Source organism: Symphalangus syndactylus, chromosome 17 (assembly GCF_028878055.3).
Source record: "Symphalangus syndactylus isolate Jambi chromosome 17, NHGRI_mSymSyn1-v2.1_pri, whole genome shotgun sequence".
Taxonomy (NCBI): domain Eukaryota; kingdom Metazoa; phylum Chordata; class Mammalia; order Primates; family Hylobatidae; genus Symphalangus; species Symphalangus syndactylus.
Genome location: NC_072439.2, coordinates 105,631,998 through 105,656,019, shown reverse-complemented (window position 1 = coordinate 105,656,019; position 24,022 = coordinate 105,631,998).

The following is a 24,022-nucleotide window of genomic DNA, read 5'->3' as shown; positions in this document are numbered from 1 at the left end:
TGCATTTTCTACAGAAAGAGTGTTCAGATCTGCTCAATCAAAAGTATGGTTTAACTCTGTTAGCTGAATGCACAGATCAGAAAGAAGTTTCACAGAATGATTCTGTGTAGTTTATATTTGGAGACATTCCTTTTTCCACTATTACCCCCTTAGCGCTCCGAATCTCCACTTGCATTTTCTACAGAAAGAGTGTTTCAGAACGGCTCAATCAAAACTAAGGTTCAACTCTTTTAGTTGAACAAACAGAACAGAAAGAAGTTTCACACAATTCTTCTGTGTAGTTTTTATTTGTAGACATTCTTTTTCCCAATATAGGCCTCTTAGCGCTCAGAATGTCCAATTGCAGTTTCTACAGAAAGAGTGTTTCAGAACGGCTCAATCAAAAGTAAGGTTCAACTCTGTTAGTTGAATGCACAGAAGAGAAAGAAGTTTCATACAATGCTTCTGTGTAGTTTATATTTGAACATATTCTTTTTCCACTATTACCCACTTAGCGCTACGAATGTCCAGTTGTATTTTCTACAGACAGAGTGTTTCAAAACTGCTCAATCAATAGTATGGTTTAACTCTGTTAGCTGAATGCTCAGATCAGAAAGAAGTTTCACAGAATGCTTCTGTGTAGTTTATATTTGAATATATTCCTTTTTCCACTACTACTCTCTTAGCTCTCCAAATGTCCAGTTACATTTTCTACAGAAATAGTGTTCAGATCTTCTCAATCAAAAGTATGGTTTAACTCTGTTAGCTGAATGCACAGATCAGAAAGAAGTTTCACAGAATGATTCTGTGTAGTTTATATTTGGAGACATTCCTTTTTCCACTATTACCCACTTAGCGCTCCGAATCTCCACTTGCATTTTCTACAGAAAGAGTGTTTCAGAACGGCTCAATCAAAACTAAGGTTCAACTCTTTTAGTTGAACAAACAGAACAGAAAGAAGTTTCACACAATTCTTCTGTGTAGTTTTTATTTGTAGACATTCTTTTTCCCAATATAGGCCTCTTAGCGCTCAGAATGTCCAATTGCAGTTTCTACAGAAAGAGTGTTTCAGAACGGCTCAATCAAATGTAACGTTCAACTCTGTTAGTTGAATGCACCGAACAGAAAGAAGTTTCATACAATGCTTCTGTGTAGTTTATATTTGAACATATTCTTTTTTCCAATATTACCCACTTAGCGCTACGAATGTCCAGTTGCATTTTCTACAGACAGAGTGTTTCAAAACTGCTCAATCAAAAGTATGGTTTAACTCTGTTAGCTGAATGCTCAGATCAGAAAGAAGTTTCACAGAATGCTTCTGTGTAGTTTATATTTGAATATATTCCTTTTTCCACTACTACTCTCTTAGCGCTCCAAATGTCCTGTTGCATTTTCTACAGAAAGAGTGTTCAGATCTTCTCAATCAAAAGTATGGTTTAACTCTGTTAGCTGAATGCACAGATCAGAAAGAAGTTTCACAGAATGATTCTGTGTAGTTTATATTTGGAGACATTTCTTTTTCCACTATTACCCTCTTAGCGCTCCGAATCTCCACTTGCATTTTCTAGAGAAAGAGTGTTTCAGAATGCCTCAATCAAAACTAAGTTTCAACTGTATTAGTTGAACAAACAGAACAGAAAGAAGTTTCACACAATTCTTCTGTGTAGTTTTTATTTGTAGACATTCTTTTTCCCAATATAGGCCTCTTAGCGCTCAGAATGTCCAATTGCAGTTTCTACAGAAAGAGTGTTTCAGAACGGCTCAATCAAAAGTAAGGTTCAACTCTGTTAGTTGAATGCACAGAACAGAAAGAAGTTTCATACAATGCTTCTGTGTAGTTTATATTTGAACATATTCTTTTTTCCACTATTACCCACTTAGCGCTACGAATGTCCAGTTGCATTTTCTACAGACGGAGTGTTTCAAAACTGCTCAATCAAAAGTGTGGTTTAACTCTGTTAGCTGAATGCTCAGATCAGAAAGAAGTTTCACAGAATGCTTCTGTGTAGTTTATATTTGAATATATTCCTTTTTCCACTACTACGCTCTTAGCGCTCCAAATGTCCAGTTGCATTTTCTACAGAAAGAATGTTCAGATCTGCTCAATCAAAAGTATGGTTTAACTCTGTTAGCTGAATGCACAGATCAGAAAGAAGTTTCACCGAATGATTCCGTGTAGTTTATATTTGAAGACATTCCTTTTTCCACTATTACCCTCTTAGCGCTCCGAATCTCCACTTGCATTTTCTACAAAAAGAGTGTTTCATAACTGCTCAATCAAAAATATGTTTTATCTCTGTTAACTGAATTTACAGATCAGAAATAAGTTTCACAGAATGCATCTGTGTAGTTTTTATTTGAAGATATTCTTTTTCCCAATGTAGGCCTCTTAGCGCTTAGCATGTCCAATTGCAGTTTCTACAGAAAGAGTGTTTCAGAACGGCTCAATCAAAAGTAAGGTTCAACTCTGTTAGTTGAATGCACAGAACAGAAAGAATTTTCACAGAATGCTACTGTGTAGTTTATATTTGAATATATTCCTTTTTCCACTATTACCCTCTTAGCTCTCCGAATGTCCACTTGCATTTTCTACAGAAAAAGTGTTCAGAACTGAGCAATCAAATTATGGTTTAACTCTGTTAGCTTAATGAACATATCAGAAATAAGTTTCACACAATGCTTCTGTGTAGTTTTTATTTGAAGATATTATTTTTCCCAATATAGGCCTCTTAGCGCTCAGAATGTCCAATTGCAGTTTCTACAGAAAGAGTGTTTCAGAAAGGCTCAATCAAAAGTAAGGTTCAACTCTGTTAGTTGAATGCACAGAACAGAAAGAAGTTTCATACAATGCTTCTGTGTAGTTTATATTTGAACATATTCTTTTTTCCACTATTACCCACTTAGCGCTACGAATGTCCAGTTGCATTTTCTGCAGACAGAGTGTTTCAAAACTGCTCAATCAAAAGTATGGTTTAACTCTGTTAGCTGTATGCTCAGATCAGAAAGAAGTTTCACAGAATGCTTCTGTGTAGTTTATATTTGAATATATTCCTTTTTCCACTACTACGCTCTTAGCGCTCCAAATGTCCAGTTGCATTTTCAACAGAAAGAGTGTTCAGATCTGCTCAATCAAAAGTATGGTTTAACTCTGTTAGCTGAATGCACAGATCAGAAAGAAGTTTCACCGAATGATTCTGTGTAGTTTATATTTGAAGACATTACTTTTTCCACTATTACCCTCTTAGCGCTCCGAATCTCCACTTGCATTTTCTACAAAAAGAGTGTTTCATAACTGCTCAATCAAAAATATGTTTTATCTCTGTTAACTGAATTTACAGATCAGAAATAAGTTTCACAGAATGCATCTGTGTAGTTTTTATTTGAAGATATTCTTTTTCCCAATGTAGGCCTCTTAGCGCTTAGCATGTCCAATTGCAGTTTCTACAGAAAGAGTGTTTCAGAACGGCTCAATCAAAAGTAAGGTTCAACTCTGTTAGTTGAATGCACAGAACAGAAAGAATTTTCACAGAATGCTACTGTGTAGTTTATATTTGAATATATTCCTTTTTCCACTATTACCCTCTTAGCGCTCCGAATGTCCACTTGCATTTTCTACAGAAAGAGTGTTCAGAACTGCGCAATCAAAAGTATGGTTTAACTCTGTTAGCTTAATGAACATATCAGAAGTAAGTTTCACACAATGCTTCTGTGTAGTTTTTATTTGAAGATATTATTTTTCCCAATAGAGGCCTCTTAGCGCTCAGAATGTCCAATTGCAGTTTCTACAGAAAGAGTGTTTCTGAAAGGCTCAATCAAAAGTAAGGTTCAACTCTGTTAGTTGAATGCACAGAACAGAAAGAAGTTTCATACAATGCTTCTGTGTAGTTTATATTTGAACATATTCTTTTTTCCACTATTACCCACTTAGCGCTACGAATGTCCAGTTGCATTTTCTACAGACAGAGTGTTTCAAAACTGCTCAATCGGAAGTATGGTTTAACTCTGTTAGCTGAATGCTCAGATCAGAAAGAAGTTTCACAGAATGCTTCTGTGTTGTTTATATTTGAATATATTCCTTTTTCCACTACTACTCTCTTAGCGCTCCAAATGTCCAGTTGCATTTTCTACAGAAAGAGTGTTCAGATCTGCTCAATCAAAAGTATGGTTTAACCCTGTTAGCTGAATGCACAGATCAGAAAGTAGTTTCACAGAATGATTCTGTGTAGTTTATATTTGGAGACATTCCTTTTTCCACTATTACCCTCTTAGCGCTCCGAATCTCCACTTGCATTTTCTACAGAAAGAGTGTTTCAGAACGGCTCAATCAAAACTAAGGTTCAACTCTTTTAGTTGAACAAACAGAACAGAAAGAAGTTTCACACAATTCTTCTGTGTAGTTTTTATTTGTAGACATTCTTTTTCCCAATATAAGCCTCTTAGCGCTCAGAATGTCCAATTGCAGTTTCTACAGAAAGAGTGTTTCAGAAAGTCTCAATCAAAAGTAAGGTTCAACTCTGTTAGTTGAATGCACAGAACAGAAAGAAGTTTCATACAATGCTTCTGTGTAGTTTATATTTGAACATATTCTTTTTTCCACTATTACCCACTTAGCGCTACGAATGTCCAGTTGCATTTTCTACAGACAGAGTGTTTCAAAACTGCTCAATCAAAAGTATGGTTTAACTCTGTTAGCTGTATGCTCAGATCAGAAAGAAGTTTCACAGAATGCTTCTGTGTAGTATATATTTGAATATATTCCTTTTTCCACTACTACGCTCTTAGCGCTCCAAATGTCCAGTTGCATTTTCAACAGAAAGAGTGTTCAGATCTGCTCAATCAAAAGTATGGTTTAACTCTGTTAGCTGAATGCACAGATCTGAAAGAAGTTTCACCGAATGATTCTGTGTAGTTTATATTTGAAGACATTCCTTTTTCCACAATTACCCTCTTAGCGCTCCGAATCTCCACTTGCATTTTCTACAAAAAGGGTGTTTCATAACTGCTCAATCAAAAATATGTTTTATCTCTGTTAACTGAATTTACAGATCAGAAATAAGTTTCACAGAATGCATCTGTGTAGTTTTTATTTGAAGATATTCTTTTTCCCAATGTAGGCCTCTTAGCGCTTAGCATGTCCAATTGCAGTTTCTACAGAAAGTGTGTTCAGATCTGCTCAATCAAAAGTATGGTTTAACTCTGTTAGCTGAATGCACAGATCAGAAAGAAGTTTCACAGAATGATTCTGTGTAGTTTATATTTGGAGACATTCCTTTTTCCACTATTACCCTCTTAGCGCTCCGAATCTCCACTTGCATTTACTACAGAAAGAGTGTTTCAGAACGGCTCAATCAAAACTAAGGTTCAACTCTTTTAGTTGAACAAACAGAACAGAAAGAAGTTTCACACAATTCTTCTGTGTAGTTTTAATTTGTAGACATTCTTTTTCCCAATATAGGCCTCTTAGCGCTCAGAATGTCCAATTGCAGTTTCTACAGAAAGAGTGTTTCAGAACGGCTCAATCAAAAGTAAGGTTCAACTCTGTTAGTTGAATGCACAGAACAGAAAGAAGTTTCATACAATGCTTCTGTGTAGTTTATATTTGAAGACATTACTTTTTCCACTATTACCCTCTTAGCGCTCCGAATCTCCACTTGCATTTCCTTCAAAAAGAGTGTTTCATAACTGCTCAATCAAAAATATGTTTTATCTCTGTTAACTGAATTTACAGATCAGAAATAAGTTTCACAGAATGCATCTGTGTAGTTTTTATTTGAAGATATTCTTTTTCCCAATGTAGGCCTCTTAGCGCTTAGCATTTCCAATTGCAGTTTCTACAGAGAGAGTGTTTCAGAACGGCTCAATCAAAAGTAAGGTTCAACTCTGTTAGTTGAATGCACAGAACAGAAAGAATTTTCACAGAATGCTACTGTGTAGTTTATATTTGAATATATTCCTTTTTCCACTATTACCCTCTTAGCGCTCCGAATGTCCACTTGCATTTTCTACAGAAAGAGTGTTCAGAACTGCGCAATCAAAAGTATGGTTTAACTCTGTTAGCTTAATGAACATATCAGAAATAAGTTTCACACAATGCTTCTGTGTAGTTTTTATTTGAAGATATTATTTTTCCCAGTAGAGGCCTCTTAGCGCCCAGAATGTCCAATTGCAGTTTCTACAGAAAGAGTGTTTCAGAAAGGCTCAATCAAAAGTAAGGTTCAACTCTGTTAGTTGAATGCACAGAACAGAAAGAAGTTTCATACAATGCTTCTGTGTAGCTTATATTTGAACATATTCTTTTTTCCACTATTACCCACTTAGCGCTACGAATGTCCAGTTGCATTTTCTACAGACAGAGTGTTTCAAAACTGCTCAATCAAAAGTATGGTTTAACTCTGTTAGCTGAATGCTCAGATCAGAAAGAAGTTTCACAGAATGCTTCTGTGTAGTTTATATTTGAATATATTCCTTTTTCCACTACTACTCTCTTAGCGCTCCAAATGTCCAGTTGCATTTTCTAAAGAAAGAGTGTTCAGATCTGCTCAATCAAAAGTATGGTTTAACTCTGTTAGCTGAATGCACAGATCAGAAAGAAGTTTCACCGAATGATTCTGTGTAGTTTATATTTGGAGACATTCCTTTTTCCACTATTACCCTCTTAGCGCTCCGAATCTCCACTTGCATTTTCTACAGAAAGAGTGTTTCAGAATGGCTCAATCAAAACTAAGGTTCAACTCTTTTAGTTGAACAAACAGAACAGAAAGAAGTTTCACACAATTCTTCTGTGTAGTTTTTATTTGTAGACATTCTTTTTCCCAATATAGGCCTCTTAGCGCTCAGAATGTCCAATTGCAGGTTCTACAGAAAGAGTGTTTCAGAACGGCTCAATCAAAAGTAAGGTTCAACTCTGTTAGTTGAATGCACAGAACAGAAAGAATTTTCACAGAATGCTACTGTGTAGTTTATATTTGAATATATTCCTTTTTCCACTATTACCCTCTTAGCGCTCCGAATGTCCACTTGCATTTTCTACAGAAAGAGTGTTCAGAACTGCGCAATCAAAAGTATGGTTTAACTCTGTTAGCTTAATGAACATATCAGAAATAAGTTTCACACAATGCTTCTGTGTAGTTTTTATTTGAAGATATTATTTTTCCCAATATAGGCCTCTTAGCGCTCAGAATGTCCAATTGCAGTTTCTACAGAAAGAGTGTTTCAGAAAGGCTCAATCAAAAGTAAGGTTCAACTCTGTTAGTTGAATGCACAGAACAGAAAGAAGTTTCATACAATGCTTCTGTGTAGTTTATATTTGAACATATTCTTTTTTCCACTATTACCCACTTAGCGATACGAATGTCCAGTTGCATTTTCTGCAGACAGAGTGTTTCAAAACTGCTCAATCAAAAGTATGGTTTAACTCTGTTAGCTGTATGCTCAGATCAGAAAGAAGTTTCACAGAATGCTTCTGTGTAGTTTATATTTGAATATATTCCTTTTTCCACTACTACGCTCTTAGCGCTCCAAATGTCCAGTTGCATTTTCAACAGAAAGAGTGTTCAGATCTGCTCAATCAAAAGTATGGTTTAACTCTGTTAGCTGAATGCACAGATCAGAAAGAAGTTTCACCGAATGATTCTGTGTAGTTTATATTTGAAGACATTACTTTTTCCACTATTACCCTCTTAGCGCTCCGAATCTCCACTTGCATTTTCTACAAAAAGAGTGTTTCATAACTGCTCAATCAAAAATATGTTTTATCTCTGTTAACTGAATTTACAGATCAGAAATAAGTTTCACAGAATGCATCTGTGTAGTTTTTATTTGAAGATATTCTTTTTCCCAATGTAGGCCTCTTAGCGCTTAGCATGTCCAATTGCAGTTTCTACAGAAAGAGTGTTTCAGAACGGCTCAATCAAAAGTAAGGTTCAACTCTGTTAGTTGAATGCACAGAACAGAAAGAATTTTCACAGAATGCTACTGTGTAGTTTATATTTGAATATATTCCTTTTTCCACTATTACCCTCTTAGCGCTCCGAATGTCCACTTGCATTTTCTACAGAAAGAGTGTTCAGAACTGCGCAATCAAAAGTATGGTTTAACTCTGTTAGCTTAATGAACATATCAGAAGTAAGTTTCACACAATGCTTCTGTGTAGTTTTTATTTGAAGATATTATTTTTCCCAATAGAGGCCTCTTAGCGCTCAGAATGTCCAATTGCAGTTTCTACAGAAAGAGTGTTTCTGAAAGGCTCAATCAAAAGTAAGGTTCAACTCTGTTAGTTGAATGCACAGAACAGAAAGAAGTTTCATACAATGCTTCTGTGTAGTTTATATTTGAACATATTCTTTTTTCCACTATTACCCACTTAGCGCTACGAATGTCCAGTTGCATTTTCTACAGACAGAGTGTTTCAAAACTGCTCAATCGGAAGTATGGTTTAACTCTGTTAGCTGAATGCTCAGATCAGAAAGAAGTTTCACAGAATGCTTCTGTGTTGTTTATATTTGAATATATTCCTTTTTCCACTACTACTCTCTTAGCGCTCCAAATGTCCAGTTGCATTTTCTACAGAAAGAGTGTTCAGATCTGCTCAATCAAAAGTATGGTTTAACTCTGTTAGCTGAATGCACAGATCAGAAAGTAGTTTCACAGAATGATTCTGTGTAGTTTATATTTGGAGACATTCCTTTTTCCACTATTACCCTCTTAACGCTCCGAATCTCCACTTGCATTTTCTACAGAAAGAGTGTTTCAGAACGGCTCAATCAAAACTAAGGTTCAACTCTTTTAGTTGAACAAACAGAACAGAAAGAAGTTTCACACAATTCTTCTGTGTAGTTTTTATTTGTAGACATTCTTTTTCCCAATATAGGCCTCTTAGCGCTCAGAATGTCCAATTGCAGTTTCTACAGAAAGAGTGTTTCAGAAAGGCTCAATCAAAAGTAAGGTTCAACTCTGTTAGTTGAATGCACAGAACAGAAAGAAGTTTCATACAATGCTTCTGTGTAGTTTATATTTGAACATATTCTTTTTTCCACTATTACCCACTTAGCGCTACGAATGTCCAGTTGCATTTTCTACAGACAGAGTGTTTCAAAACTGCTCAATCAAAAGTATGGTTTAACTCTGTTAGCTGTATGCTCAGATCAGCAAGAAGTTTCACAGAATGCTTCTGTGTAGTATATATTTGAATATATTCCTTTTTCCACTACTACGCTCTTAGCGCTCCAAATGTCCAGTTGCATTTTCAACAGAAAGAGTGTTCAGATCTGCTCAATCAAAAGTATGGTTTAACTCTGTTAGCTGAATGCACAGATCTGAAAGAAGTTTCACCGAATGATTCTGTGTAGTTTATATTTGAAGACATTCCTTTTTCCACTATTACCCTCTTAGCGCTCCGAATCTCCACTTGCATTTTCTACAAAAAGGGTGTTTCATAACTGCTCAATCAAAAATATGTTTTATCTCTGTTAACTGAATTTACAGATCAGAAATAAGTTTCACAGCATGCATCTGTGTAGTTTTTATTTGAAGATATTCTTTTTCCCAATGTAGGCCTCTTAGCGCTTAGCATGTCCAATTGCAGTTTCTACAGAAAGTGTGTTCAGATCTGCTCAATCAAAAGTATGGTTTAACTCTGTTAGCTGAATGCACAGATCAGAAAGAAGTTTCACAGAATGATTCTGTGTAGTTTATATTTGGAGACATTCCTTTTTCCACTATTACCCTCTTAGCGCTCCGAATCTCCACTTGCATTTACTACAGAAAGAGTGTTTCAGAACGGCTCAATCAAAACTAAGGTTCAACTCTTTTAGTTGAACAAACAGAACAGAAAGAAGTTTCACACAATTCTTCTGTGTAGTTTTAATTTGTAGACATTCTTTTTCCCAATATAGGCCTCTTAGCGCTCAGAATGTCCAATTGCAGTTTCTACAGAAAGAGTGTTTCAGAACGGCTCAATCAAAAGTAAGGTTCAACTCTGTTAGTTGAATGCACAGAACAGAAAGAAGTTTCATACAATGCTTCTGTGTAGTTTATATTTGAAGACATTACTTTTTCCACTATTACCCTCTTAGCGCTCCGAATCTCCACTTGCATTTCCTTCAAAAAGAGTGTTTCATAACTGCTCAATCAAAAATATGTTTTATCTCTGTTAACTGAATTTACAGATCAGAAATAAGTTTCACAGAATGCATCTGTGTAGTTTTTATTTGAAGATATTCTTTTTCCCAATGTAGGCCTCTTAGCGCTTAGCATTTCCAATTGCAGTTTCTACAGAGAGAGTGTTTCAGAACGGCTCAATCAAAAGTAAGGTTCAACTCTGTTAGTTGAATGCACAGAACAGAAAGAATTTTCACAGAATGCTACTGTGTAGTTTATATTTGAATATATTCCTTTTTCCACTATTACCCTCTTAGCGCTCCGAATGTCCACTTGCATTTTCTACAGAAAGAGTGTTCAGAACTGCGCAATCAAAAGTATGGTTTAACTCTGTTAGCTTAATGAACATATCAGAAATAAGTTTCACACAATGCTTCTGTGTAGTTTTTATTTGAAGATATTATTTTTCCCAGTAGAGGCCTCTTAGCGCCCAGAATGTCCAATTGCAGTTTCTACAGAAAGAGTGTTTCAGAAAGGCTCAATCAAAAGTAAGGTTCAACTCTGTTAGTTGAATGCACAGAACAGAAAGAAGTTTCATACAATGCTTCTGTGTAGCTTATATTTGAACATATTCTTTTTTCCACTATTACCCACTTAGCGCTACGAATGTCCAGTTGCATTTTCTACAGACAGAGTGTTTCAAAACTGCTCAATCAAAAGTATGGTTTAACTCTGTTAGCTGAATGCTCAGATCAGAAAGAAGTTTCACAGAATGCTTCTGTGTAGTTTATATTTGAATATATTCCTTTTTCCACTACTACTCTCTTAGTGCTCCAAATGTCCAGTTGCATTTTCTAAAGAAAGAGTGTTCAGATCTGCTCAATCAAAAGTATGGTTTAACTCTGTTAGCTGAATGCACAGATCAGAAAGAAGTTTCACCGAATGATTCTGTGTAGTTTATATTTGGAGACATTCCTTTTTCCACTATTACCCTCTTAGCGCTCCGAATCTCCACTTGCATTTTCTACAGAAAGAGTGTTTCAGAATGGCTCAATCAAAACTAAGGTTCAACTCTTTTAGTTGAACAAACAGAACAGAAAGAAGTTTCACACAATTCTTCTGTGTAGTTTTTATTTGTAGACATTCTTTTTCCCAATATAGGCCTCTTAGCGCTCAGAATGTCCAATTGCAGGTTCTACAGAAAGAGTGTTTCAGAACGGCTCAATCAAAAGTAAGGTTCAACTCTGTTAGTTGAATGCACAGAACAGAAAGAAGTTTCATACAATGCTTCTGTGTAGTTTATATTTGAACATATTCTTTTTTCCACTAATACCCACTTAGCGCTACGAATGTAAAGTTGCATTTTCTACAGACAGAGTGTTTCAAAACTGCTCAATCAAAAGTATGGTTTAACTCTGTTAGCTGAATGCTCAGATCAGAAAGAAGTTTCACAGAATGCTTCTGTGTAGTTTATATTTGAATATATTCCTTTTTCCACTACTACGCTCTTAGCGCTCCAAATGTCCAGTTGTATTTTCTACAGAAAGATTGTTCAGATCTGCTCAATCAAAAGTATGGTTTAACTCTGTTAGCTGAATGCACAGATCAGAAAGAAGTTTCACCGAATGATTCTGTGTAGTTTATATTTGAAGACGTTCCTTTTTCCACTATTACCCTCTTAGCGCTCCGAATCTCCACTTGCATTTTCTACAAAAAGAGTGTTTCATAACTGCTCAATCAAAAATATGTTTTATCTCTGTTAACTGAATTTACAGATCAGAAATAAGTTTCACAGAATGCATCTGTGTAGTTTTTATTTGAAGATATTCTTTTTCCCAATGTAGGCCTCTTAGCGCTTAGCATGTCCAATTGCAGTTTCTACAGAAAGAGTGTTTCAGAACGGCTCAATCAAAAGTAAGGTTCAAATCTGTTAGTTGAATGCACAGAACAGAAAGAATTTTCACAGAATGCTACTGTGTAGTTTATATTTGAATATATTCCTTTTTCCACTATTACTCTCTTAGCGCTCCGAATATCCACTTGCATTTTCTACAGAAAGAGTGTTCAGAACTGCGCAATCCAAAGTATGGTTTAACTCTGTTAGCTTAATGAACATATCAGAAATAAGTTTCACACAATGCTTCTGTGTAGTTTTTATTTGAGGGTATTATTTTTCCCAATAGAGTCCTCTTAGCGCTCAGAATGTCCAATTGCAGTTTCTACAGAAAGAGTGTTTCAGAAAAGCTCAATCAAATGTAAGGTTCAACTCTGTTAGTTGAATGCACAAAACAGAAAGAATTTTCACAGAATGCTACTGTGTAGTTTATATTTGAACATATTCTTTTTTCCACTATTACCCACTTAGCGCTACGAATGTCCAGTTGCATTTTCTACAGACAGAGTGTTTCAAAACTGCTCAATCAAAAGTATGGTTTAACTCTGTTAGCTGAATGCTCAGATCAGAAAGAAGTTTCACAGAATGCTTCTGTGTAGTTTATATTTGAATATATTCCTTTTTCCACTACTACTCTCTTAGCGCTCCAAATGTCCAGTTGCATTTTCTACAGAAAGAGTGTTCAGATCTGCTCAATCAAAAGTATGGTTTAACTCTGTTAGCTGAATGCACAGATCAGAAAGAAGTTTCACAGAATGATTCTGTGTAGTTTATATTTGGAGACATTCCTTTTTCCACTATTACCCTCTTAGCGCTCCGAATCTCCACTTGCATTTTCTACAGAAGGAGTGTTTCAGAACGGCTCAATCAAAACTAAGGTTCAACTCTTTTAGTTGAACAAACAGAACAGAAAGAAGTTTCACACAATTCTTCTGTGTAGTTTTTATTTGTAGACATTCTTTTTCCCAATATAGGCCTCTTAGCGCTCAGAATGTCCAATTGCAGTTTCTACAGAAAGAGTGTTTCAGAACGGCTCAATCAAAAGTAAGGTTCAACTCTGTTAGTTGAATGCACAGAAGAGAAAGAAGTTTCATACAATGCTTCTGTGTAGTTTATATTTGAACATATTCTTTTTTCCACTATTACCCACTTAGCGCTACGAATGTCCAGTTGCATTTTCTACAGACAGAGTGTTTCAAAACTGCTCAATCAATAGTATGGTTTAACTCTGTTAGCTGAATGCTCAGATCAGAAAGAAGTTTCACAGAATGCTTCTGTGTAGTTTATATATGAATATATTCCTTTTTCCACTACTACTCTCTTAGCGCTCCAAATGTCCAGTTACATTTTCTACAGAAATAGTGTTCAGATCTTCTCAATCAAAAGTATGGTTTAACTCTGTTAGCTGAATGCACAGATCAGAAAGAAGTTTCACAGAATGATTCTGTGTAGTTTATATTTGGAGACATTCCTTTTTCCACTATTACCCTCTTAGCGCTCCGAATCTCCACTTGCATTTTCTACAGAAAGACTGTTTCAGAACGGCTCAATCAAAACTAAGGTTCAACTCTTTTAGTTGAACAAACAGAACAGAAAGAAGTTTCACACAATTCTTCTGTGTAGTTTTTATTTGCAGACATTCTTTATCCCAATATAGGCCTCTTAGCGCTCAGAATGTCCAATTGCAGTTTCTACAGAAAGAGTGTTTCAGAACAGCTCAATCAAATGTAACGTTCAACTCTGTTAGTTGAATGCACCGAACAGAAAGAAGTTTCATACAATGCTTCTGTGTAGTTTATATTTGAACATATTCTTTTTTCCACTATTACCCACTTAGCGCTACGAATGTCCAGTTGCATTTTCTACAGACAGAGTGTTTCAAAACTGCTCAATCAAAAGTATGGTTTAACTCTGTTAGCTGAATGCTCAGATCAGAAAGATGTTTCACAGAATGCTTCTGTGTAGTTTATATTTGAATATATACCTTTTTCCACTACTACTCTCTTAGCGCTCCAAATGTCCTGTTGCATTTTCTACAGAAAGAGTGTTCAGATCTTCTCAATCAAAAGTATGGTTTAACTCTGTTAGCTGAATGCACAGATCAGAAAGAAGTTTCACAGAATGATTCTGTGTAGTTTATATTTGGAGACATTCCTTTTTCCACTATTACCCTCTTATCGCTCCGAATCTCCACTTGCATTTTCTAGAGAAAGAGTGTTTCAGAATGGCTCAATCAAAACTAAGGTTCAACTGTATTAGTTGAACAAACAGAACAGAAAGAAGTTTCACACAATTCTTCTGTGTAGTTTTTATTTGTAGACATTCTTTTTCCCAATATAGGCCTCTTAGCGCTCAGAATGTCCAATTGCAGTTTCTACAGAAAGAGTGTTTCAGAACGGCTCAATCAAAAGTAACGTTCAACTCTGTTAGTTGAATGCACCGAACAGAAAGAAGTTTCATACAATGCTTCTGTGTAGTTTATATTTGAACATATTCTTTTTTCCACTATTACCCACTTAGCGCTACGAATGTCCAGTTGCATTTTCTACAGACGGAGTGTTTCAAAACTGCTCAATCAAAAGTATGGTTTAACTCTGTTAGCTGAATGCTCAGATCAGAAAGAAGTTTCACAGAATGCTTCTGTGTAGTTTATATTTGAATATATTCCTTTTTCCACTACTACGCTCTTAGCGCTCCAAATGTCCAGTTGCATTTTCTACAGAAAGAATGTTCAGATCTGCTCAATCAAAAGTATGGTTTAACTCTGTTAGCTGAATGCACAGATCAGAAAGAAGTTTCACCGAATGATTCCGTGTAGTTTATATTTGAAGACATTCCTTTTTCCACTATTACCCTCTTAGCGCTCCGAATCTCCACTTGCATTTTCTACAAAAAGAGTGTTTCATAACTGCTCAATCAAAAATATGTTTTATCTCTGTTAACTGAATTTACAGATCAGAAATAAGTTTCACAGAATGCATCTGTGTAGTTTTTATTTGAAGATATTCTTTTTCCCAATGTAGGCCTCTTAGCGCTTAGCATGTCCAATTGCAGTTTCTACAGAAAGAGTGTTTCAGAACGGCTCAATCAAAAGTAAGGTTCAACTCTGTTAGTTGAATGCACAGAACAGAAAGAATTTTCACAGAATGCTACTGTGTAGTTTATATTTGAATATATTCCTTTTTCCACTATTACCCTCTTAGCGCTCCGAATGTCCACTTGCATTTTCTACAGAAAGAGTGTTCAGAACTGCGCAATCAAAAGTATGGTTTAACTCTGTTAGCTTAATGAACATATCAGAAATAAGTTTCACACAATGCTTCTGTGTAGTTTTTATTTGAAGATATTATTTTTCCCAATATAGGCCTCTTAGCGCTCAGAATGTCCAATTGCAGTTTCTACAGAAAGAGTGTTTCAGAAAGGCTCAATCAAAAGTAAGGTTCAACTCTGTTAGTTGAATGCACAGAACAGAAAGAAGTTTCATACAATGCTTCTGTGTAGTTTATATTTGAACATATTCTTTTTTCCACTATTACCCACTTAGCGCTACGAATGTCCAGTTGCATTTTCTACAGACAGAGTGTTTCAAAACTGCTCAATCAAAAGTATGGTTTAACTCTGTTAGCTGAATGCTCAGATCAGAAAGAAGTTTCACAGAATGCTTCTGTGTAGTTTATATTTGAATATATTCCTTTTTCCACTACTACGCTCTTAGCGCTCCAAAGGTCCAGTTGCATTTTCTACAGAAAGAGTGTTCAGATCTGCTCAATCAAAAGTATGATTTAACTCTGTTAGCTGAATGCACAGATCAGAAAGAAGTTTCACCGAATGATTCCGTGTAGTTTATATTTGAAGACATTCCTTTTTCCACTATTACCCTCTTAGCGCTCCGAATCTCCACTTGCATTTTCTACAAAAAGAGTGTTTCATAACTGCTCAATCAAAAATATGTTTTATCTCTGTTAACTGAATTTACAGATCAGAAATAAGTTTCACAGAATGCATCTGTGTAGTTTTTATTTGAAGATATTCTTTTTCCCAATGTAGGCCTCTTAGCGCTTAGCATGTCCAATTGCAGTTTCTACAGAAAGAGTGTTTCAGAACGGCTCAATCAAAAGTAAGGTTCAACTCTGTTAGTTGAATGCACAGAACAGAAAGAATTTTCACAGAATGCTACTGTGTAGTTTATATTTGAATATAATCCTTTTTCAACTATTACCCTCTTAGCGCTCCGAATGTCCACTTGCATTTTCTACAGAAAGAGTGTTCAGAACTGCGCAATCAAAAGTATGGTTTAACTCTGTTAGCTTAATGAACATATCAGAAATAAGTTTCACACAATGCTTCTGTGTAGTTTTTGTTTGAAGATATTATTTTTCCCAATATAGGCCTCTTAGCGCTCAGAATGTCCAATTGCAGTTTCTACAGAAAGAGTGTTTCAGAAAGGCTCAATCAAAAGTAAGGTTCAACTCTGTTAGTTGAATGCACAGAACAGAAAGAAGTTTCATACAATGCTTCTGTGTAGTTTATATTTGAACATATTCTTTTTTCCACTATTACCCACTTAGCGCTACGAATGTCCAGTTGCATTTTCTACAGACAGAGTGTTTCAAAACTGCTCAATCAAAAGTATGGTTTAACTCTGTTAGCTGAATGCTCAGATCAGAAAGAAGTTTCACAGAATGCTTCTGTATAGTTTATATTTGAATATATTCCTTTTTCCACTACTACTCTCTTAGTGCTCCAAATGTCCAGTTACATCTTCTACAGAAATAGTGTTCACATCTTCTCAATCAAAAGTATGGTTTAACTCTGTTAGCTGAATGCACAGATCAGAAAGAAGTTTCACAGAATGATTCTGTGTAGTTTATATTTGGAGACATTCCTTTTTCCACTATTACCCTCTTAGCGCTCCGAATCTCCACTTGCATTTTCTACAGAAAGAGTGTTTCAGAACGGCTCAATCAAAACTAAGGTTCAACTCTTTTAGTTGAACAAACAGAACAGAAAGAAGTTTCACACAATTCTTCTGTGTAGTTCTTATTTGTAGACATTCTTTTTCCCAATATAGGCCTCTTAGCGCTCAGAATGTCCAATTGCAGTTTCTACAGAAAGAGTGTTTCAGAACGGCTCAATCAAAAGTAACGTTCAACTCTGTTAGTTGAATGCACCGAACAGAAAGAAGTTTCATACAATGCTTCTGTGTAGTTTATATTTGAACATATTCTTTTTTCCACTATTACCCACTTAGCGCTACGAATGTCAAGTTGCATTTTCTACAGACAGAGTGTTTCAAAACTGCTCAATCAAAAGTATGGTTTAACTCTGTTAGCTGAATGCTCAGATCAGAAAGAAGTTTCACAGAATGCTTCTGTGTAGTTTATATTTGAATATATTCCTTTTTCCACTACTACGCTCTTAGCGCTCCAAATGTCCAGTTGCATTTTCTACAGAAAGAGTGTTCAGATCTGCTCAATCAAAAGTATGGTTTAACTCTGTTAGCTGAATGCACAGATCAGAAAGAAGTTTCACCGAATGATTCCGTGTAGTTTATATTTGAAGACATTCCTTTTTCCACTATTACCCTCTTAGCGCTCCGAATCTCCACTTGCATTTTCTACAAAAAGAGTGTTTCATAACTGCTCAATCAAAAATATGTTTTATCTCTGTTAACTGAATTTACAGATCAGAAATAAGTTTCACAGAATGCATCTGTGTAGTTTTTATTTGAAGATATTCTTTTTCCCAATGTAGGCCTCTTAGCGCTTAGCATGTCCAATTGCAGTCTCTACAGAAAGAGTGTTTCAGAACGGCTCAATCAAAAGTAAGGTTCAACTCTGTTAGTTGAATGCACAGAACAGAAAGAAGTTTCATACAATGCTTCTGTGTAGTTTATATTTGAACATATTCTTTTTTCCACTATTACCCACTTAGCGCTACGAATGTCCAGTTGCATTTTCTACAGACAGAGTGTTTCAAAACTGCTCAATCAAAAGTATGGTTTAACTCAGTTAGCTGAATGCTCAGATCAGAAAGAAGTTGCACAGAATGCTTCTGTGTAGTTTATATTTGAATATATTCCTTTTTCCACTACTACTCTCTTAGCGCTCCAAATGTCCAGTTGCATTTTCTACAGAAAGAGTGTTCAGATCTTCTCAATCAAAATTATGGTTTAACTCTCTTAGCTGAATGCACAGACCAGAAAGAAGTTTCACAGAATGATTCTGTGTAGTTTATATTTGGAGACATTCCTTTTTCCACTATTACCCTCTTATCGCTCCGAATCTCCACTTGCATTTTCTAGAGAAAGAGTGTTTCAGAATGGCTCAATCAAAACTAAGGTTCAACTGTATTAGTTGAACAAACAGAACAGAAAGAAGTTTCACACAATTCTTCTGTGTAGTTTTTATTTGTAGACATTCTTTTTCCCAATATAGGCCTCTTAGCGCTCAGAATGTCCAATTGCAGTTTCTACAGAAAGAGTGTTTCAGAACGGCTCAATCAAAAGTAACGTTCAACTCTGTTAGTTGAATGCACCGAACAGAAAGAAGTTTCATACAATGCTTCTGTGTAGTTTATATTTGAACATATTCTTTTTTCCACTATTACCCACTTAGCGCTACGAATGTCCAGGTGCATTTTCTACAGACGGAGTGTTTCAAAACTGCTCAATCAAAAGTATGGTTTAACTCTGTTAGCTGAATGCTCAGATCAGAAAGAAGTTTCACAGAATGCTTCTGTGTAGTTTATATTTGAATATATTCCTTTTTCCACTACTACGCTCTTAGCGCTCCAAATGTCCAGTTGCATTTTCTACAGAAAGAATGTTCAGATCTGCTCAATCAAAAGTATGGTTTAACTCTGTTAGCTGAATGCACAGATCAGAAAGAAGTTTCACCGAATGATTCCGTGTAGTTTATATTTGAAGACATTCCTTTTTCCACTATTACCCTCTTAGCGCTCCGAATCTCCACTTGCATTTTCTACAAAAAGAGTGTTTCATAACTGCTCAATCAAAAATATGTTTTATCTCTGTTAACTGAATTTACAGATCAGAAATAAGTTTCACAGAATGCATCTGTGTAGTTTTTATTTGAAGATATTCTTTTTCCCAATGTAGGCCTCTTAGCGCTTAGCATGTCCAATTGCAGTCTCTACAGAAAGAGTGTTTCAGAACGGCTCAATCAAAAGTAAGGTTCAACTCTCTTAGTTGAATGCACAGAACAGAAAGAATTTTCACAGAATGCTACTGTGTAGTTTATATTTGAATATATTCCTTTTTCCACTATTACCCTCTTAGCGCTCCGAATGTCCACTTGCATTTTCTACAGAAAGAGTGTTCAGAACTGCGCAATCAAAAGTATGGTTTAACTCTGTTAGCTTAATGAACATATCAGAAATAAGTTTCACACAATGCTTCTGTGTAGTTTTTATTTGAAGATATTATTTTTCCCAATATACGCCTCTTAGCGCTCAGAATGTCCAATTGCAGTTTCTACAGAAAGAGTGTTTCAGAAAGGCTCAATCAAAAGTAAGGTTCAACTCTGTTAGTTGAATGCACAGAACAGAAAGAAGTTTCATACAATGCTTCTGTGTAGTTTATATTTGAACATATTCTTTTTTCCACTATTACCCACTTAGCGCTACGAATGTCCAGTTGCATTTTCTACAGACAGAGTGTTTCAAAACTGCTCAATCAAAAGTATGGTTTAACTCTGTTAGCTGAATGCTCAGATCAGAAAGAAGTTTCACAGAATGCTTCTGTGTAGTTTATATTTGAATATATTCCTTTTTCCACTACTACGCTCTTAGCGCTCCAAAGGTCCAGCTGCATTTTCTACAGAAAGAGTGTTCAGATCTGCTCAATCAAAAGTATGATTTAACTCTGTTAGCTGAATGCACAGATCAGAAAGAAGTTTCACCGAATGATTCCGTGTAGTTTATATTTGAAGACATTCCTTTTTCCACTATTACCCTCTTAGCGTTCCGAATCTCCACTTGCATTTTCTACAAAAAGAGTGTTTCATAACTGCTCAATCAAAAATATGTTTTATCTCTGTTAACTGAATTTACAGATCAGAAATAAGTTTCACAGAATGCATCTGTGTAGTTTTTATTTGAAGATATTCTTTTTCCCAATGTAGGCCTCTTAGCGCTTAGCATGTCCAATTGCAGTTTCTACAGAAAGAGTGTTTCAGAACGGCTCAATCAAAAGTAAGGTTCAACTCTGTTAGTTGAATGCACAGAACAGAAAGAATTTTCACAGAATGCTACTGTGTAGTTTATATTTGAATATATTCCTTTTTCCACTATTACCCTCTTAGCGCTCCGAATGTCCACTTGCATTTTCTACAGAAAGAGTGTTCAGAACTGCGCAATCAAAAGTATGGTTTAACTCTGTTAGCTTAATGAACATATCAGAAATAAGTTTCACACAATGCTTCTGTGTAGTTTTTATTTGAAGATATTATTTTTCCCAATATAGGCCTCTTAGCGCTCAGAATGTCCAATTGCAGTTTCTACAGAAAGAGTGTTTCAGAAAGGCTCAATCAAAAGTAAGGTTCAACTCTGTTAGTTGAATGCACAGAACAGAAAGAAGTTTCATACAATGCTTCTGTGTAGTTTATATTTGAACATATTCTTTTTTCCACTATTACCCACTTAGTGCTACGAATGTCCAGTTGCATTTTCTACAGACAGAGTGTTTCAAAACTGCTCAATCAAAAGTATGGTTTAACTCTGTTAGCTGAATGCTCAGATCAGAAAGAAGTTTCACAGAATGCTTCTGTGTAGTTTATATTTGAATATATTCCTTTTTCCACTACTACTCTCTTAGCGCTCCAAATGTCCAGTTACATTTTCTACAGAAATAGTGTTCAGATCTTCTCAATCAAAAGTATGGTTTAACTCTGTTAGCTGAATGCACAGATCAGAAAGAAGTTTCACAGAATGATTCTGTGTAGTTTATATTTGGAGACATTCCTTTTTCCACTATTACCCTCTTAGCGCTCCGAAACTCCACTTGCATTTTCTACAGAAAGAGTGTTTCAGAACGGCTCAATCAAAACTAAGGTTCAACTCTTTTAGTTGAACAAACAGAACAGAAAGGAGTTTCACACAATTCTTCTGTGTAGTTTTTATTTGTAGACATTCTTTTTCCCAATATAGGCCTCTTAGCGCTCAGAATGTCCAATTGCAGTTTCTACAGAAAGAATGTTTCAGAACGGCTCAATCAAAAGTAACGTTCAACTCTGTTAGTTGAATGCACCGAACAGAAAGAAGTTTCATACAATGATTCTGTGTAGTTTATATTTGAACATATTCTTTTTTCCACTATTACCCACTTAGCGCTACGAATGTCCAGTTGCATTTTCTACAGACAGAGTGTTTCAAAACTGCTCAATCAAAAGTATGGTTATCTCTGTTAGCTGAATGCTCAGATCAGAAAGAAGTTTCACAGAATGCTTCTGTGTAGTTTATGTTTGAATATATTCCTTTTTCCACTACTACGCTCTTAGCGCTCCAAATGTCCAGTTGCATTTTCTACAGAAAGAGTGTTCAGATCTGCTCAATCAAAAGTATGGTTTAACTCTGTTAGCTGAATGCACAGATCAGAAAGAAGTTTCACCGAATGATTCCGTGTAGTTTATATTTGAAGACATTCCTTTTTCCACTATTACCCTCTTAGCGCTCCGAATCTCCACTTGCATTTTCTACAAAAAGAGTGTTTCATAACTGCTCAATCAAAAATATGTTTTATCTCTGTTAACTGAATTTACAGATCAGAAATAAGTTTCACAGAATGCATCTGTGTAGTTTTTATTTGAAGATATTCTTTTTCCCAATGTAGGCCTCTTAGCGCTTAGCATGTCCAATTGCAGTCTCTACAGAAAGAGTGTTTCAGAACGGCTCAATCAAAAGTAAGGTTCAACTCTGTTAGTTGAATGCACAGAACAGAAAGAATTTTCACAGAATGCTACTGTGTAGTTTATATTTGAATATATTCCTTTTTCCACTATTACCCTCTTAGCGCTCCGAATGTCCACTTGCATTTTCTACAGAAAGAGTGTTCAGAACTGCGCAATCAAAAGTATGGTTTAACTCTGTTAGCTTAATGAACATATCAGAAATAAGTTTCACACAATGCTTCTGTGTAGTTTTTATTTGAAGATATTATTTTTCCCAATATAGGCCTCTTAGCGCTCAGAATGTCCAATTGCAGTTTCTACAGAAAGAGTGTTTCAGAAAGGCTCAATCAAAAGTAAGGTTCAACTCTGTTAGTTGAATGCACAGAACAGAAAGAAGTTTCATACAATGCTTCTGTGTAGTTTATATTTGAACATATTCTTTTTTCCACTATTACCCACTTAGCGCTACGAATGTCCAGTTGCATTTTCTACAGACAGAGTGTTTCAAAACTGCTCAATCAAAAGTATGGTTTAACTCAGTTAGCTGAATGCTCAGATCAGAAAGAAGTTGCACAGAATGCTTCTGTGTAGTTTATATTTGAATATATTCCTTTTTCCACTACTACTCTCTTAGCGCTCCAAATGTCCAGTTGCATTTTCTACAGAAAGAGTGTTCAGATCTTCTCAATCAAAAGTATGGTTTAACTCTGTTAGCTGAATGCACAGATCAGAAAGAAGTTTCACAGAATGATTCTGTGTAGTTTATATTTGGAGACATTCCTTTTTCCACTATTAACCTCTTATCGCTCCGAATCTCCACTTGCATTTTCTAGAGAAAGAGTGTTTCAGAATGGCTCAATCAAAACTAAGGTTCAACTGTATTAGTTGAACAAACAGAACAGAAAGAAGTTTCACACAATTCTTCTGTGTAGTTTTTATTTGTAGACATTCTTTTTCCCAATATAGGCCTCTTAGCGCTCAGAATGTCCAATTGCAGTTTCTACAGAAAGAGTGTTTCAGAACGGCTCAATCAAAAGTAACGTTCAACTCTGTTAGTTGAATGCACAGAACAGAAAGAAGTTTCATACAATGCTTCTGTGTAGTTTATATTTGAACATATTCTTTTTTCCACTATTACCCACTTAGCGCTACGAATGTCCAGTTGCATTTTCTACAGACGGAGTGTTTCAAAACTGCTCAATCAAAAGTATGGTTTAACTCTGTTAGCTGAATGCTGAGATCAGAAAGAAGTTTCACAGAATGCTTCTGTGTAGTTTATATTTGAATATATTCCTTTTTCCACTACTACGCTCTTAGCGCTCCAAATGTCCAGTTGCATTTTCTACAGAAAGAGTGTTCAGATCTGCTCAATCAAAAGTATGATTTAACTCTGTTAGCTGAATGCACAGATCAGAAAGAAGTTTCACCGAATGATTCCGTGTAGTTTATATTTGAAGACATTCCTTTTTCCACTATTACCCTCTTAGCGCTCCGAATCTCCACTTGCATTTTCTACAAAAAGAGTGTTTCATAACTGCTCAATCAAAAATATGTTTTATCTCTGTTAACTGAATTTACAGATCAGAAATAAGTTTCACAGAATGCATCTGTGTAGTTTTTATTTGAAGATATTCTTTTTCCCAATGTAGGCCTCTTAGCACTTAGCATGTCCAATTGCAGTTTCTACAGAAAGAGTGTTTCAGAACGGCTCAATCAAAAGTAAGGTTCAACTCTGTTAGTTGAATGCACAGAACAGAAAGAATTTTCACAGAATGCTACTGTGTAGTTTATATTTGAATATATTCCTTTTTCCACTATTACCCTCTTAGCGCTCCGAATGTCCACTTGCATTTTCTACAGAAAGAGTGTTCAGAACTGCGCAATCAAAAGTATGGTTTAACTCTGTTAGCTTAATGAACATATCAGAAATAAGTTTCACACAATGCTTCTGTGTAGTTTTTATTTGAAGATATTATTTTTCCCAATATAGGCCTCTTAGCGCTCAGAGTGTCCAATTGCAGTTTCTACAGAAAGAGTGTTTCAGAAAGGCTCAATGAAAAGTAAGGTTCAACTCTGTTAGTTGAATGCACAGAACAGAAAGAAGTTTCATACAATGCTTCTGTGTAGTTTATATTTGAACATA